This window comes from Vitis riparia, chromosome 15 (assembly GCF_004353265.1).
Source record: "Vitis riparia cultivar Riparia Gloire de Montpellier isolate 1030 chromosome 15, EGFV_Vit.rip_1.0, whole genome shotgun sequence".
In the NCBI taxonomy this organism is placed as follows: Eukaryota; Viridiplantae; Streptophyta; class Magnoliopsida; order Vitales; family Vitaceae; genus Vitis; species Vitis riparia.
In genome coordinates, this window is record NC_048445.1 from 8,213,924 (window position 1) to 8,230,735 (window position 16,812).

At 29.5% G+C, this 16,812-nt stretch overlaps 1 long non-coding RNA gene across 1 annotated transcript; it reads left to right on the forward strand.

The window, feature by feature from the left end:
• The first annotated feature begins 14,227 nt into the window (after positions 1 to 14,227).
• On the forward strand, positions 14,228 to 16,812 carry LOC117932756. Its single transcript, XR_004654217.1, has 3 exons — positions 14,228 to 14,335; positions 16,215 to 16,286; positions 16,376 to 16,812. It is a non-coding gene; the product is annotated as an uncharacterized LOC117932756 (long non-coding RNA).

The following is a 16,812-nucleotide window of genomic DNA, read 5'->3' on the forward strand; positions in this document are numbered from 1 at the left end:
ATATACCATGAAATTAATTAGGCTTAATTTCATGAGCTCAGTCCATCTATCACACATAATTGTGCATCCATAAGTCTTCCACTTTTCTCTTTGAATATTGACATAAGCTTCCATGTCTTTGTACTCCATATCCAAGTACTTGTATTTGATTTCATAAGAAGAGGTGGTTCTATACCCATACCTATCATCCATATATAATTAAAGCATATAAGAACATTTGTGGCAATCATACTTTATAAATAATAATGATATTGTTAAAATGAATACAATTTTTAAAATTATAGTAATTACCTACTTATTGTGCACCAAAAATCATGTTCTTGAAATGGTGAGAGTCTGCTTCATTGGGCACAACAATCTCATATATGAAGAACTTACTGATCAAACTTCCCATGGTTTCTTTAATGGCACCACCTTTGAAAAGATTTTTCACATTTTTCTGTCTTGTTGCTAAAGATTTGTACAATGAGAGTGCACTAGGCAGTGGTGGATCCAAATATCGAACACTTTGCAATATTCGCATATGCCTTGTTAGATTAGTTGGATGTGAAGACTCACCTATTATGATTATTAAAATTAAACATATATGTTAATTTAATATTATTGATAAAGTTGATAAGAAACAGTAATAATTCAAATTAATATTGTACTTGTTTTTCTTTTGCCTCTTACAAAATGTTTTTCTTGTTGGCGATTCCATTCGGTAGCTTTTGATGCTCGAACCGTCGCTCTATAAGCATGCCGCTCATCAAGGTGCATGTCAGTTGAATACATATATACATTATCTCCATCATCATCATGATCATCAAGGTTCTAGTCATCCTCCTCATCAGTTATATGTCTATGTCTTCCTCCCATTGTGTCTCGCAATTAAGCTCGGATATCTTCTATATCTACAGGTTTCTTCTCTTTTGCCTTTTTTTTTTCCTCTAGAAGTCATCTTATTTTTTATTTCACTTCTGGAGGCACGTTAGGACATTTTTTTTGTATTTCAATGAGGGTCTATATGTGATAGGTAAAATTTAAAACAAGTAATCTCACCACTTTTTATTGTCAACCGATAATAATTGTATACTATTCCATTTTTGTTCTCTTCCATAATTGTACAATATTTCCAACAAGGATCTCAACCCATGATACCACTTCCACTAGCCATTTTCTAAACATGTACTTTAAATTCTTATATGAAACTAATATCAGATTTAAAATTATTAAAGATAAAACATCTAAGAAATTTAATATTAATATTATTCATCAAATTGATAAGAATCACTACAAATAAAAATTGAAATTAAAATTGAATTATGCATATATAAAATAGATAAACATTACAATTAAATTTTCATATGAATTAAATTTAAATTAAATTACATTAAATTGAATTAAATAAATTTTCCACATTCATGAAATTGATAAGAATCATTACTAATAAAAATTGAAATTAAAATTGAATTATGCATGAAATAGATAAACATTACAATTAAATTTCCATATGAATTAAATTTAATTTTAAAATTATAAAAAAAATGAAACTAAATATGCATAGATGTCAAATCAATTTCCATTCCTTATGAAATTTAATGTTAATATGATAAATTTTAAAATTAGATAATATCAATTAAACTATACATAAAAAATAAAATTGAATTATGCATAATAAAATAAATTTTATGAAAGGTAAAACATACCTTAATTAGCATTGACTTGGAGTTAATCCCCTTCACCACCAAATTTTCAAATTTTAAAAATTTTGGTAGAGATAAAAAAAATAAAAATTTGGAGCAATAGAATAAAATCAAATTTTTATGTATGAAATGGAGTGGTTTATGAGTATTTATAGGATTTTTTTTTGCCAAACTAGTCGTTGGATGGTTAAATAGTCATTATAAATTAATTTTAACATTGGATCAAAATTTGGTTCAAATTTGGCCATTAGATCTTCAAATAACCATTGGAAACATTTCATAGTCGTTGGATCAAGTCAATATTGATTTTCCACCATTGGATCACAAATCTAACCATTGGATGCCTTTACAAAAGCACGGGTGAAATCTGGGCCATTGGATCGTCAAAAATTCAAATATGATCGTTAAATGAATTTTCAATTTAAAAAAAAAACGCTCAAAAAAATCGCAGATTTTTTCCATTTCTCCCCGTTGCTCCTTGAGTTGCTCCATGGCCGATTTAATCTTCGATTTATTGGTTCCAAACCGATATATCACTAATATTTCAATGACATTTCTAACATTTTCTCGAAATTCCTCCCGTTTGATAATCATTTCTCAAAATCATTTTAGGGTCATCCAATATCTGATATATCGGTGAAATATCGCCAATAAAATTTGAAATTTCAATCCTTGGTAAGACCTAAATTAGATAGCCTCTAAGAATATAAAATTCTTTGAATAAGAATAATTTGCTTCAAGGAGTTTGATGCTTATAATTTACGTTTATAATGTAAATTATGGTCTTTAACACCTCTTAAGTACGATCAAATAAATGTCCTTGTAGTAATGTTTGAACACATGATCTCTGATCAAATGAGACTGTGATATTATATTGGACAATCATATTTTCTAAAAGTTTAAATTTATAGAATTTGAGTCGATAATATCATGATTTCCAACTATATTGATTTTAGGAAAAACCATTTCTTGATTTATGCAAGCAAATGCTTTGTTTAGTGTGAACTTTCATAATATATATCAACATTGTTCTTCGGAAATCATGATATCGACTTCAATTTCAATTTCAATTGAACTAAAAATACATAAAATTATAGCACCAAATTAATATCTAACTGTATCCATCTAAAAATGCTCTATTTTCCAAGCTAACAAAGAAAGCTTAACTTTCTGACTTAAAAGGTAGAATTTTTAGAACCATGGAGACACCCTTTAATGTGTTGTTTCCCAAAATCAACCCTTGTCTTAGTCCTGAAAATGGACCAACAATAGCTAAGCATCTTACTTTCATGTGTTAAGGGAATCTTCAATTAATAGCTCCATTAGTTCTTTATCAATAGTGAAGCAAGTGACTTGAGTTTCAAGGTTCAGCTTTATTTCCCATGTTCCCTAAGAAATCAAACAGTGTGATGACTCCTTTTTTATTTGTCCTACCATGTCCCTAGTTTGTTCTTAATTTTTAAATTCAACATCTAGCTTATATAACAACATTAAATTTTTTTAAAAAATTATTTTTTAACAACTATATGCAAGAGGTACCACATTTACATTATTGAATGATATTAGACACACTAATTTAAAGAGAAAAATCACTCCACCATCAATGGAAAGAGAGGGTACATGAAAAACTTTATTGCCTCCTCCCTTCACCCTTTGTTGAGGCACATTATGCTCTTATAATTATTAATTGTCTTCATGAAATTAGTCATTTCAATTTAGAAATTGGTCATTTCACCCCTAAATTAGTCACTCATCTTCTATTATCCCTAATTTCACTCTCAAGGATAGAATTATAAATCATTTGTTCAATTAGCCTATACTATGGTCCCATTGCTTTGTACCTTTGGTCTTATTACCTTTCATTTTGGACCCATTTCTTTATGCATTTGGACCAATACAATTGAACCATTATTCCTATAGCTTTGTACTAAAGTTCTATTGCTTTTGTATCATGCTTGTATTTGTTTGTACCGAGGACCTATATATTTATACAATTAAATAAATTGGTTATTCTCAAGTCCAATTTCATTGTGCTATAGTATATATTAAAGCAATAACCCTCTTATATAATTGATCATCATGGTAAAGATATCACCAATATCTCATGGCAAGAATTGGATAGGGTACAAAATGCAATCTATTTAATTCAAAATATTTTATTTACACATAAACTCTATGCCATAATTTTTTTTTTTAAAAAAAAAGGAAAATTAACATCATATTAATTAAAAACAATACTTTTGGAGCTCTCTTTTTCAATAGTTGTTTTTACTTTCCTTGTATTTTGCTTAACGAATTTCTTCTCTACTATCCACAAATATATCTGAGATAGCTTCAAACACCCACAAGCATATAGAGAGAAATAGAAGCAAAATGTCTTCTCTTAATAATTAAAAAAAAAAATTAAGGGTTGCTAATTTTAAGAGTTGGTATTATGATTGATTTTTTCCCCCAATTATGAGTGGATGTAATTACGATGAAATATCAATATTAGGTTGTCATTGTAGTAAAATGACAATCTTGTATTTCGTAATCTTAATTATTGATGTTATGTGCATAATTGGTCAAATATGCATGCATCATATTTAATGTTTATATCTCGTCATATTCTTAATTGCCCTTTATGTTATTTATATTTGGGCATATATATTTATTTATTTTTAACATTTTTAATATACTCCTTAAAGTTTTTAAACTTAAATATTTTCTAAAAATCAAGGATCATATATTGAGGAGGGGCATTTTAGCAACCCTGATTTTGTCATCATAAAAAAATGGAGATTGTTAAACCAAGATTTGGTTAATCTCCATTTTGATGATAAGAAAATAAAGCTTGAAACTAATATTTTATCTTAAATGTGTTTAGGCAAGAAGATTTATAAAGTGGTGATCATAAAGATAAAATAAGTCAAAAAAAATTCAAAAAGAAAATGAAGACCTCAAAGAGGAAATCATTGAAAACCCATTCCTTAGGATCTCTTTGTAAGGTTGTTGATACATTAGGATTATACGTTGCATTTTTATTGATGCACCTACAATCATCCAAGAGTTAAATTGCCTTAAAATATTTTATATTTGGATGATTTCATGTTTTTAATCAAAACCTTAAGTCAAATTCTTTATAAACTTGCTTTAAAGATTTTAAGTTGTTTTACACAAGTTTTTAGAGGTTTCAAACCTCAAAATCGGATTATTTGAGCACTTCACAATGCAACATGTTAAGGGTCTAGGAAATTGGTTGAGCCAAGTAGACTTTATCAATCAAGGGGCATTTTGTGCACCCTTGATTTCTAGTAGCAAGTGTTCAACAAGTTGAGACTAATTAAAGACTAGCCGAGTTTCAATCAAGCTCAATTGAAGCCTTGAACCCCTGATTACTACTCAAAAAATACTCTTTTATAGCTTGAAACTAACTGTTTTAAACACTTTTGAGTAGTAGTTAATATCTTTTAACTCAATTGGCACATTAAGGAACCTAGCAAAAGTTAATAATCAATTTTTGGCAAGTTTTGGTGTTTTTGGTAGTTCAAAGCTATGGCAACGCAAGTTAAAGCTAAAATACATGAAGAATCCAAGCTTTTGAGCATTTCATAGCCCTTTGCCAAGCCAATCAGAGATGCAAGGAAGAAACCAGAGGAAGAAATCCAACAACCAACAGTTTCGCATGGTTGTGCGAAATTTCGCACACCATGCGAAACCACTTGAAGCAGCCAAAGGATTTCGCGCACCATGCCAAATTTCGCATGGTATGTGAAATCTTCCTGTGCACCGACTCCGTTAGATTTTTATCTTCAAATATTTTGTGTAATTTCCTAGTTTCTCCTTGTAACCAACCTAAATATTTTCTTTTATAACTTTTTATATATCTTTTAGGTAGCATATATATAAGGAGAAAGATAGGAGATGAAGATGTATGTTTTTTATTGAACACTTGTAAACCCCCGTAGTAAGAAATATACAGAGCTTGTGCTCTGCCTTTCTTTCTCATTTTGTTTTCATTTTTCTTTCTAGCCAAACAACTCTGATGATGATTTCTCAGGGGATGAGTGGCTAGGTTTTACGTTTCTTGGAGTGATGGAAGCTAGGTGAAGGACCCGAATGCAAAGGTGGGAGTTGTCCTTACTTTAAATGAAAGTAGTTGTTAAGCATTAATGGTTTTTATTTCAAGGTTTAGTTTTAAATCCCTTAAAATCACCTTGAATGTCCAATACTTGGTAAGCTTTTCAGATTCTATGGATGTTTATTGCTAGATCCATGGATGTCTATTAGTTATCATTTACGAGCCATTGGAAGGTGGTTCAAGGTTAAAATCACCTTGAATGGCCAATACTTGGTAAGCTTTTCAGATTCTATGGATGCTTATTGCTAGATCCATAGATGTCTATTAGTTATCATTTATGAGCCATTGGAAGGTGGTTCAAGGGTCTTTGGTGTTTGAAGCCATTAATGGGAAGCAATTACCATTTTTTATGAACCCTTTGGATCAAATCTTAATAGCTAAATACAAAACCGGTTCGGGTGATAACCATCCTTTATGTTATTGTCCCCAACGGGAGGAGAAGATCGGGAATCTCCCCCTTTGCCTAAGGAACTTGATCCTAGTGACCTAAAGCTCTAAGAGACCTTTTCTTTGTAGTTAACTTCACTTATTATTTTTGCTTAACTTAAAATCAATCTTTGCAACCACAATTCCATTTTCTTTACAAGCTAATTTTCATTAGAAAAAGCACCATGTTATTTCCTTCAGTTAAGTCAACTGTACGATGAAAACTCATCCTTGTGGACGATTCTAGAGCCACTATACTATGTTAGCTATGCTACCCTAGTGTGAGGTGATTTAGGTTTTATAAATTTTGTTGATAACACCCATCTAAGCCAGAATCAAATGGAATGACTACAATGGGGACGAATCAACCCCAATGGTCAATTGCTTACACAATTAATGCACAAAGGATAGTGAACTAGTCAAGTTGATGCTCAACCAATCAAACCCCAAACTATGCCTATGGCTAGTTTGGGCTTCCCTCTCTTATAAAAAGGTTTCATTCTTCATTGTTTAAGAGAGTTTAACATTCCAAAATCTTTCTTGATTATATTTAAGCCTTGGGGGAGTGTTTTTTTAATGCACCTTATTTCAAAGCTTGCATATCCATTTAGTGCACCTTATTTCAAAACTTGCATATCCATTTAATGCACCTCAATCCTAGTTATTCTTCATATTATTTGAGCTTAGCTTAAATTTGTACTATGATCTTTTGAGATTATATTTCCTATCAATTTGTAACCTTTGCAAAGAAAGCTCAAGTGTGGGGGATCACTTAACAGAAAAATTTAAGTATAAGGTATCACTTAGTGTTTGCCAAATATGGGATATCACTTAAGGAATTCAAAAGTGAGGCATCTCTTGAAGAAATTTGTAGTGTCCATGATAGTTGAAAAATCCAATTATATATCTTGAATACTTGTGTTGGAAGTCTTAGATTAGTGGAACTCTCACTCAATTAGGAGCTTAAGGAGAGTGGACATAAGTTAGGTTGTGTTAAACTACCACAAAATCCAACGTCTACAATTTCTCTTCCTTACTCTCTCTATTTTATATGCAATTAATTTTCATTATATTTGTTATACATTTGCATATAATTGTCACTTGCCTTACATAGCTTAAATTTGCTAAAAGTGACCTTCACCCATTCACCCTTTCCCTCTCTCCACAATGATTACTTGAGGTTGAGCTAGCTAAAATCCTAACAATTAGGTATGCATTTAGTATATGCAATCCAATTTTAAAATGGTTATAATAAATTGAAAAAAAAATGAAAAGCATAGAATCCACTTTTTTGTAAATTGCCCTACTATTTACCCATTTTTCCTGTGCATTATCAATCCTATATCTTATTCCCTTTCATTTCCCTAGTCATTACTCTTCCGTTGGTTTCCTATTGTAACCAAACTTCTACAATGCTTATTCTTACCCAATGCATCCTCTCCCATTCTTACTCTCATTCTTTTACTAGATTCCAAGAACAAAGAAGACAAATTATGATGACTCCAATATCTTTTAATTGAAGTAACTTAGTAAGTGGGTGTTTGGTAAAAACTTAATACTTATTACTTAATAATGACTTAAATTGACTTTAAGTTAAACTATTCATAAATTATTAATTTAAAACTTATCACTTATTTTTTACATTAAGTATTAAGGCTGTTTGATAAAGTTAATTTAAAATTGATTCTAAATCATCAAATTGACATATTTACCCTTATTAATTTTAATTAAGATTTATATTTTTACTAATTTTAAATAATAAATTTATTTGTTAAACATTCATATTTAAAATATTGTACATATATAAATTAACTATAAAAATATTTACTATAAAAAATGAGTTATAAATATAGAGCCATAATTGTAAAATATACTCTTAGTAAATATGGACAAATGTTATAAAAGAGATTTAAGATTAAAAATAAATTTATTATTTTGAATTAATACTTAAAATTATTTTTTACTTTAAATTTTGATATTAAGTTATTTTACCAAGTATATTTAATGACTTAAATTAAGTCATTAAATCATTAATTCACCAAATTGATTTACCAAACATTCTCTAAAAAAGGAAATTAATAACAAAAGTTTAACTGAACTTAAATCTTAAAACAATGTCTGACTAGGAAAATTTCAATAGAGTTTTCCTCTATTTTCTCTCAAAATGGCCCCCACACCCTCTCTACTCACAATGCTTATGCAGAGAAGATTCCTACAAGTGCCCACCTCTAGGTTTTGGCATGTCATAGATCTCCTCGTTCCCCTCATTTAGCAATACTCTAATAGCTTTCATCACAAGCAGCAACAGAGAGAAAGTTCTCGACCCAATCATAATTAATTTAACTCCTATATTAATTTAATTTGCTTTTATAAGATTTGAAGTTGATAAGAAATGGATGACAATGATATTTGGAAAATGGGATTCAGAGTATTTATACTTCTTTAGTGAGAGAATTGCACAACTCTTCTAAAAAAAATGACATTCATATTAGGATGTAACAAGATGTCAATGCAATCTTGTGGTAGATTTGAGTTTTGTCATGGTTAGAATGCTTTGGTGCAATGGACCACGCATACTTGGGAAAGGGATGTTCATTTGACATGCTAAGAAGCTGTGACCATGCATGGGTAGACAATCATACGGCTTACTTATTGGGATCACATGCACAAAGCCTGCAAAAGCTTGGCAATCTCTCTTTGACGTACCAATCGAGAATGTTGACTTCGAGATTTATGATATCAAATGGAAGAGAGATAGTGCCACTTAGAAGACATTCAAAGTATATGAGCATAATTTTTGCATAGAAAATAATGATATGTTTGATTTTTTTTTTTCCCAAATCAAATTGTATTGCATGTTATTGGAGAATTTCAAAGTAAATGGGTGAGACTAATTCTTATGAAACCTGGCTATTAACATGATTATAACCCGTTAAACTTATTAATATAATTTTAATTCATTAAACTCATTAATATGATTGTATTTTAATTAACCTTTTTAAAATTTTAATTTTATAAGAATATTAATTTAAAATATTTTTTTTAGTTGTTCTTAACTTTTAAGTTTAATTTTTAAACTTTTCATTAATTAATTTATTTATTTTAAGTTATAATACATTTATAAAATAAAAATAAATTAAAATTTTAATTATATACTCGTTATAATTTTATTTATTTATTAAATTATAAAATATTTTTAATCTTTAATAAAATTATGCTTCAGTTCTGTAAGTTTTTTTAACTATATGATATTATTCATAATTAAAAGGTATTTTAAATTTTTAGAATTTTTAAATATTTAAAATTAATAAATTGGGTTAAACAAATCATAAACATCACTAATTGAATGAGTTATATGAGTTGATACGATTACAACAAAAACGTGATTATGTGTGACCCGAACCCACTAATATTTATGTCTTTTCTCACTCATGTTAGGCCGTGTCAAAATTGCCACATGTATTAGTACACTGAGTAACCCTAAATGTAATTGCCTCAAGCCTAGATGCTCTTACATGGGCTTTAGTCAAAGATTGGGTCGTCCCAACTCTGGGCTTATTCCAAGATGAGAAGTGCATCAAGCATGTTGAGCTTGCCTAAGAGCTACCTTAGTGAGCCAAAACCAAGATGGCCCATAGATCTCAAGACTAGGCTGACTAAATAGTATGACCATGCAATTACACGGGCTGGGCAGTATCCCTTCACTGTCCAAGCCCGCTCTCTTTTGGGCCTCAAGGCTTAGTAGGCTAGCACCAATTTATTGGATTGTTTCGAAGTGTTAAAAGAGAAATTATATTTGCATCTACCAAAATTTCTATATATCCATTAGAATTATGATTTTTCAAGGATAAACTTTCTATATATCCATTAGAATTATAGGTTTTTTAAAGATAAAAGTACTTATATGTGAAAAGATTGAAATTCTTTTATAAATTAATTCAGATTCTCGACCCACTTCTTCTCTCATTTCTTTTTTCTTAATCTTTTCATAATTCTAATAATTTTTTTCTAAAAATTATAATTTTAGAATAATAAAAAAAACAAATAATCATCTCCGATAATATTATAAATGAAGATATACGATTTTTACCATTTTTTTAAAATAAATTTAAGAGCTTAAAAAATGAGGGGATCATATCGAATTTTAGGGATGGATGCTTTTTGATATTAGGCATTATATCTTCACATAGCTCTTAAGGTGTCCAACAATACTATACATCCAAATATGTCTTAAATTTTTATGTAAATAATAATTAAAAGCTCATTTGGTAATGCTTCTTAAAAGTGTTTATAATCTTAAAAACATTTAAAGTGTTTGTAAGGTAATAAAATAGGTATTTGACAATATTTAAAAATAAAAAACACTTTTAAAAATTTAGAAAAATACTTGAAGCAATTTTTAGAGAAGCGCACTTTAAAAGCTTACAAATATTCCTGAAATCCCCCCAAGTATTTTCTGATACCCTCCATTTCCCTTTCACTTTTCTCTTCCTCCTTTCCTCTCCATCCAAGTGAAGACTCTGCAGTCGAAGGCTTTCATCATTATCATTCAACATCGTTAAACTGTGCTCCAAAATACTCTCCATTCTAGATGGGCAAGTTTTATAAAGTAAATCATGTGCACTTCGCAAAATATATATATTGGAAATTAATGCTTTTAGGCATTCCTATCTCACAAAAGGAAAGAAACTCGCATATGCTTATAATGGACATTATGTGGGCACTTGAAAATCTATAGATTACACGCATATATCACAAGCATCATAAAAGGTATAATTTTAACCATATTTTATAACCAACTCTCCACTCCACATAGGAATACAATGGGGCAAAAATTAACAATTCACTCTTTTAATTTTAAACAAATACAATTTAAGAAAACTTTTGAATCTTAAGTATCTACCACCCATCATTTTGTAATAAAAAAAATATATAATCAAATAGTTTGTTTCATTTTTTAATTAAAAAAAATTGTTATATTATGATTGATGTTTATTGATTAAGCCATTTAAAAATATATATATTTTCCTAAGTTTTCTTGTAATTATAAAAAATGATTATTTTTAGTCTTTTTAACAATATAAATGTTTATACATTCTTTTACAATGAAAAGTTTTGGATTTATTATAATATTTAATTTTTGTAATTAAATTATGTCCTTTTTTTGTAATTTATTAATATTAAAATATTTTTATACTTATGCAACATATTGTCAAAAATATTATTAAAATCATTTTTTCAGAATCTCATAAGGTAGTTTTTCATAGAAATATTATAGAAGAAAACATTTTCAATAAAAACACTTTACCTAAAAATACTATCAAACGGGTTCAAGATTTTATTTGATAGTGTTTTTACTCAAAAAAATTTTACTGAAAATGTTTTTTTTTTCTTTCTAAAAGTGTTTTTAAGGTAATTTATCAAATGTTTCTTTAAAAAACACTATCAATGAATTTTTAATACCATAAATGAATTTTAAAAGTGTTTCTTAATTTTTATCAAAAATTTTATTTTTCTTCAAAAATACTTTTTAGATTGAAAGTGTTTCCAAAAACACTATCAAATGGAGTCTAAGAATGTGTCTGAGAGTGATTTTAGAAAACGTTTTTAGTATTTTTAATATTTAAATGACAAAAATTCAAGAGTTAAGAAAAATTAAAAACTTTTCTTAAAATCATTACCAAACGGGCTTTAAATGCTAATTAACATTTTTTTTTTCTTTTGTGTGTGTGTGTGTAGGATGATGTATATACATAAGGACTTGATCACACAATACATTCATCATAATTTGACCCCCATAGAAGAGGCACATGAACATTAAGCACTGTGATGAGTGCCCAAGTTTCCATGAATCTTTTCACGACAAAATTCTAAAGCAGCTTTGACCAACACTGTACCAGTACTTGTATTCAATTCCCATGCCGGCCCACAAGAGATATAGGAGCTCAGCCCAAGCCCAAGCCCAAATATAAATTCATTATTATTAGATGAAAACAGATTCAAATTGTTCAAAATCATTATTCAATGAACTAAAATCACCCAAATCTAGGTCAAAGTCTTGATCAGAAAATCAAGTCTTAAAAGCAAAATTCAAACAGTATAGTCGGAATCTCATAATCAGTGAAAGGACTTCATGATATTGACATGCAGTCCTTTGAGGACAGATGCCTTTCCTCTTCCCACAAGTCATTCCATTTTTTGTGTACATTTTATTCTACTGCATCCATCCCCTTGGATGGATCACTTACTAGATCATCGTCTCATATTCATGTATGAATGAGAAGCCTTTCATCTTATTGCGTGGCTCGAGAAAAGAAAAACAACCAAAATGGATCCTCCGAATGACTTTGAAGCTCTCACCAAGGCTTTCTCAGGTTTGCCCCTTATATTTTTCTTATCATTTTTTTTTTCATTTAATTTTGTTTATTTTAGTTGGACACTAAAAGTGTGTTTAGCAATGATTTTAGAAAATGTTTTTCGTTGTTTTAGTATTTGAATAATAAAAATTTTTAAACATTAGAAATGTTATAAATATTTTTTAGAATTATAATAAGATGAACTTTAAGAATGTGTATGATAGTGATTTCAGGAAGTATTTCTAATATTTTTAATATTTGAAAGATAGAAACTTTCAAATATTAGAAATATTAAAAATACTTCTTAAAATCACAATCAATCACACTCTAAATTATGGTATAATAATCTTAAATTATGAAATTCAATTTTTTTAGGCTTTTGTTATTTTCTATTTGCTTTATTTTATTCAAGCTCACGAGGAATTATATGTAGTCCATCTATTTGAAGCAACCTTAATTTGCATTTTTTAGGATTTGGAGTTGATGAGGATTCGATGGCATCGATCCTAGGAAAGTGGCATTCGGAGCACTTGGAATCCTTTAGAAAGAGAACTAAATTCTTCTTGGAGGATGAACGTCTTTTTGAGAAGTGGGATGATCACCATATTGCATGCTTAACGAAAGAATTTCTACGGTTTAAGGTACTCATGTTCGTCTTCTTGTAATAGAAATGTTAGTTGAAAGTCGCAATTATGGATATCACATGAAAAATGGTTGAATAATGTTCTCTTTTTAACCTAGTTTTAATGTATTTTGGTACTAGATATAGCCTATAAATACTTTTCTGTATAAAAAATTGCAATATATAATATGAGAAAATTCTAATATATATATATATATATATATATATATATATATATATATATATATATGATATAGTACCATTACTTCAAATAATGAAAAATAAAATGAAATAAAATTTTCTTTTCATAGGCTCGTTATTGTTTGCTAAAACTTACCCTTTCATATCATAGTTTCAAGCCCAATCTATACTCATGGATCAATCAAATTGACTTATTTTTTAGATCGACTTATTTTTTTAAGTGCTTTTAATTGGCACGATGACACATTTTAGTACGATATCCAAATATACTTTTTGTGGAACCTATTCAAAAGGCACCACCAAATGGTGTCGCATATGTAATTTAGGTCCCATTGTTTTGTATTCCAAGCTCATTCATTTGTATCACATTTGGGGATCTCATTACTCTGTATATTGGTTATATCCCATCATACCTTGGTCTCATTTGTTTATACCTTAATTTTGTTCATTTATACCTTCATTTAATTTGTTTCTATACCATAATTCTTTCTTTATATTTGTACCTTTATTCAATGATCCAAATTTCATTGTATACTTCTAGAAACCGAAATTCAAAGTTTCAGAGGCATTAATTTAGTATCTTAGTATTTTCCTAAGAGCATTGTATTATATTTTGCCAAGGCACATATATTAGGATGTGATGATACGTTAGTTATGAATGGTTGAATTTTTTGCCATCTTATGACTCTTTTGAATTTTTTCATGGTCAGGATATTGTGGTGCAAAGGATCATGCATCCTTGGGAAAGGATGCTCCTTTGGTGCATGAGGCTATTGCTAAGGGTCCTCAAGCATATGGCTTGCTCATTGAGATTGCATGCACAAGATCATTAGAAGAGCTGCTTGGAGCTAGGAAAGCTTATCAATGCCTCTTTGACCAATCAATCGAGGATGTTGCTTCTCGACTTGAAGGCATCGGACACAAGGTTAGTGCCACTTCAGTCAGGTTATCGCATCAAATGAATGATATTCAAAGCATGAGCACCATTTTTATATGAAAAATAATAATTTTATCACATAATCCTTATACTTTATAATCTTTTTGAGAATCCATTTCATGATAGTTTTATTACCCGTAAAATATTAAAATTTTCAAATACTCCTCTTAACGGTTTTATTTATATGATTAAAAATATATTAAAATATTTTTATAAAATTAAAAATATTTATTATGGTTTGTGGGATTGCTTTTTATATGATGACTAAAGCCCACTTTGAGCTCAAACCAGGTCAACTCATATGTTTCAAGATTGGGCTAGCCCAAGCAATGTGGCCCAATCATTGTGCCATAATATGCATGGCTCTTTTGTTGATAACCTAAAAATTAAGCCTCAAACGCACGACAATATAGTTGGCTAACACCAAAGTTCTTCCCTCTCAAGCCTCATCATATGTTTGACCCAATTTTAATTAGTACAAGGGCAAAAGAACACAAATCTAACTTTTTTTATAATAGATTAAGGCCCTGTTTGACATCTTTGATTTTAAAGGTATTTAATAAAGGTTCAATACTTCCATAATTAATGTAAATTATGGTATAACGAAAATTTGTTTTCCTCCATTGATAGCTCTTAGTAGCCCTTGTGAGTTCGTATAGATATGAAGGGTTGTGAGTTAATGAGGGGACTGCTAGATCAGAGGCCACGACACTTGCATTCGCGGTTAAGAATGTTGATAAGAAGAACCCAATTGAAGATGATGGGATAGTGAGGATTTTAACAAGAAGGAGCAAGCTCCATCTCAAGGCAGTGGTCAAGTACTATAAGGAGCTTTATGACAAAAATATAGATGATGTAAGGAACGAGAATGATATTATAATAAATGTGTAATATACCTTAATTTTTCTTCTTTAAACTTTAATTCAACAACAATTGTAATTAAAATAAATTTTAAATAAAGAAAAAAAAGGAAGGTACCTTAGTTGTTTGAAGGAATAACAATGACAAGTAAACCCCTTAGTAGATATGTAATAATAAAATTGAAATTGTAATATGATATTCCATATTAGTTAGAAGAGAAGTATTAGGTGTGTTTAATGGTAAAATTTCTCTTTGCCAAGGAGAAGATGCGGGTTAGATTCCCGCTATCCGCCCAAGGTAAAGAAATGCATTTACTATGATAAAGTATTTGGTCTAGTTGACCATAACTCTTCCTCAGCCAGGCTTAGGCAAAATAGCAGAGCAAGTACAAGTATTAGTAGCATAGCAAAAATGCATTAAATAAGTTTCTTGAAATTTTGAACTTCGAATTGTATCTCCATGAAAAAAGGAATGTTGAAGTTGAAAAACTCCCTAATTATTCGAATCCTTGTTTCGGATTCTATAAATTATACGCCCTTTGGTTGAATCATAACGACTTACTTCAATTTTGACTCTATCTCCTGGTACTTCGGGCATGACCAGCTCCCATAGTGTGACGGACGGTGTGTACAAGGCCCGGGAACGAATTCACCGCCGTATGGCTGACCGGCGATATAGTAGACTTATCTTAATTATGTCATCTATTTTAAAAACCATGGTTAGTAAGAGCCTAGATTTTTTACCAAGAGAGCTCTAGTTACTAAGCCTAAATCTTTGGGGAAGGAGTATAACATACCAATCAAATTATAAAATAAAATAAAATAATGAAATGTAGCAAAGGAAAACAATTTAATATTTTTCATATTTTATTTCTTTTTTCTTTTTATAAAAAAGTGAACAACTTAAGTAGGAAAAACAATGAAAAATCACATGATGGGTTTCTTTGATTTACTTTTCTTATCATCTTAAATTACCAATTTAGTATGATTCTCATTAATTTTCTTAGGATCTTGACACTCTAATGAGTTTGAAGGAGACACTTTAGTGCCTATGCAATCCCCAAGCATATTTCAGTAAGGTAAGATTAATTCATCACGAATAATATCTTAGAAATCTTATATTTGTTTGTAGAATCATGTATTGGATTGATTGTTTCAATTCTTTTAGGTCTTAAATGATGCAGACGAGAATACCAAAGAAGCCCTAACTCAAGTAATAGTGACACGGAGCAATGTTGATATGAAGGAAATCATAGAAGAATTTGATAAGCAATATAAAATTCCTCTAATCTAGAAGATTGAAGATGTAGCTCTTGGAAACTATAAGGATTTCTTGGTGAGCTTGATTAGAAGAGTGGCCTAATAAGAATACAACTTGCATTTCTTTAGTCAATATTTTAACAATCTTTTCCATTCTTGTAAACATGTACAAACACGTTTGATGACATTAGTGATAAAATTAAATTAAGCTTGTATTTGTTAGGAAGTTTGTTAAGAGTTTGTTATGCCAGCTCAGATTGTAAGTAATTAACTAAACCCTCTTGTAATAGCTATATATATCATAATCAATAATAGACTTAAGTGAGTGTCGTCATTCTCACCAAA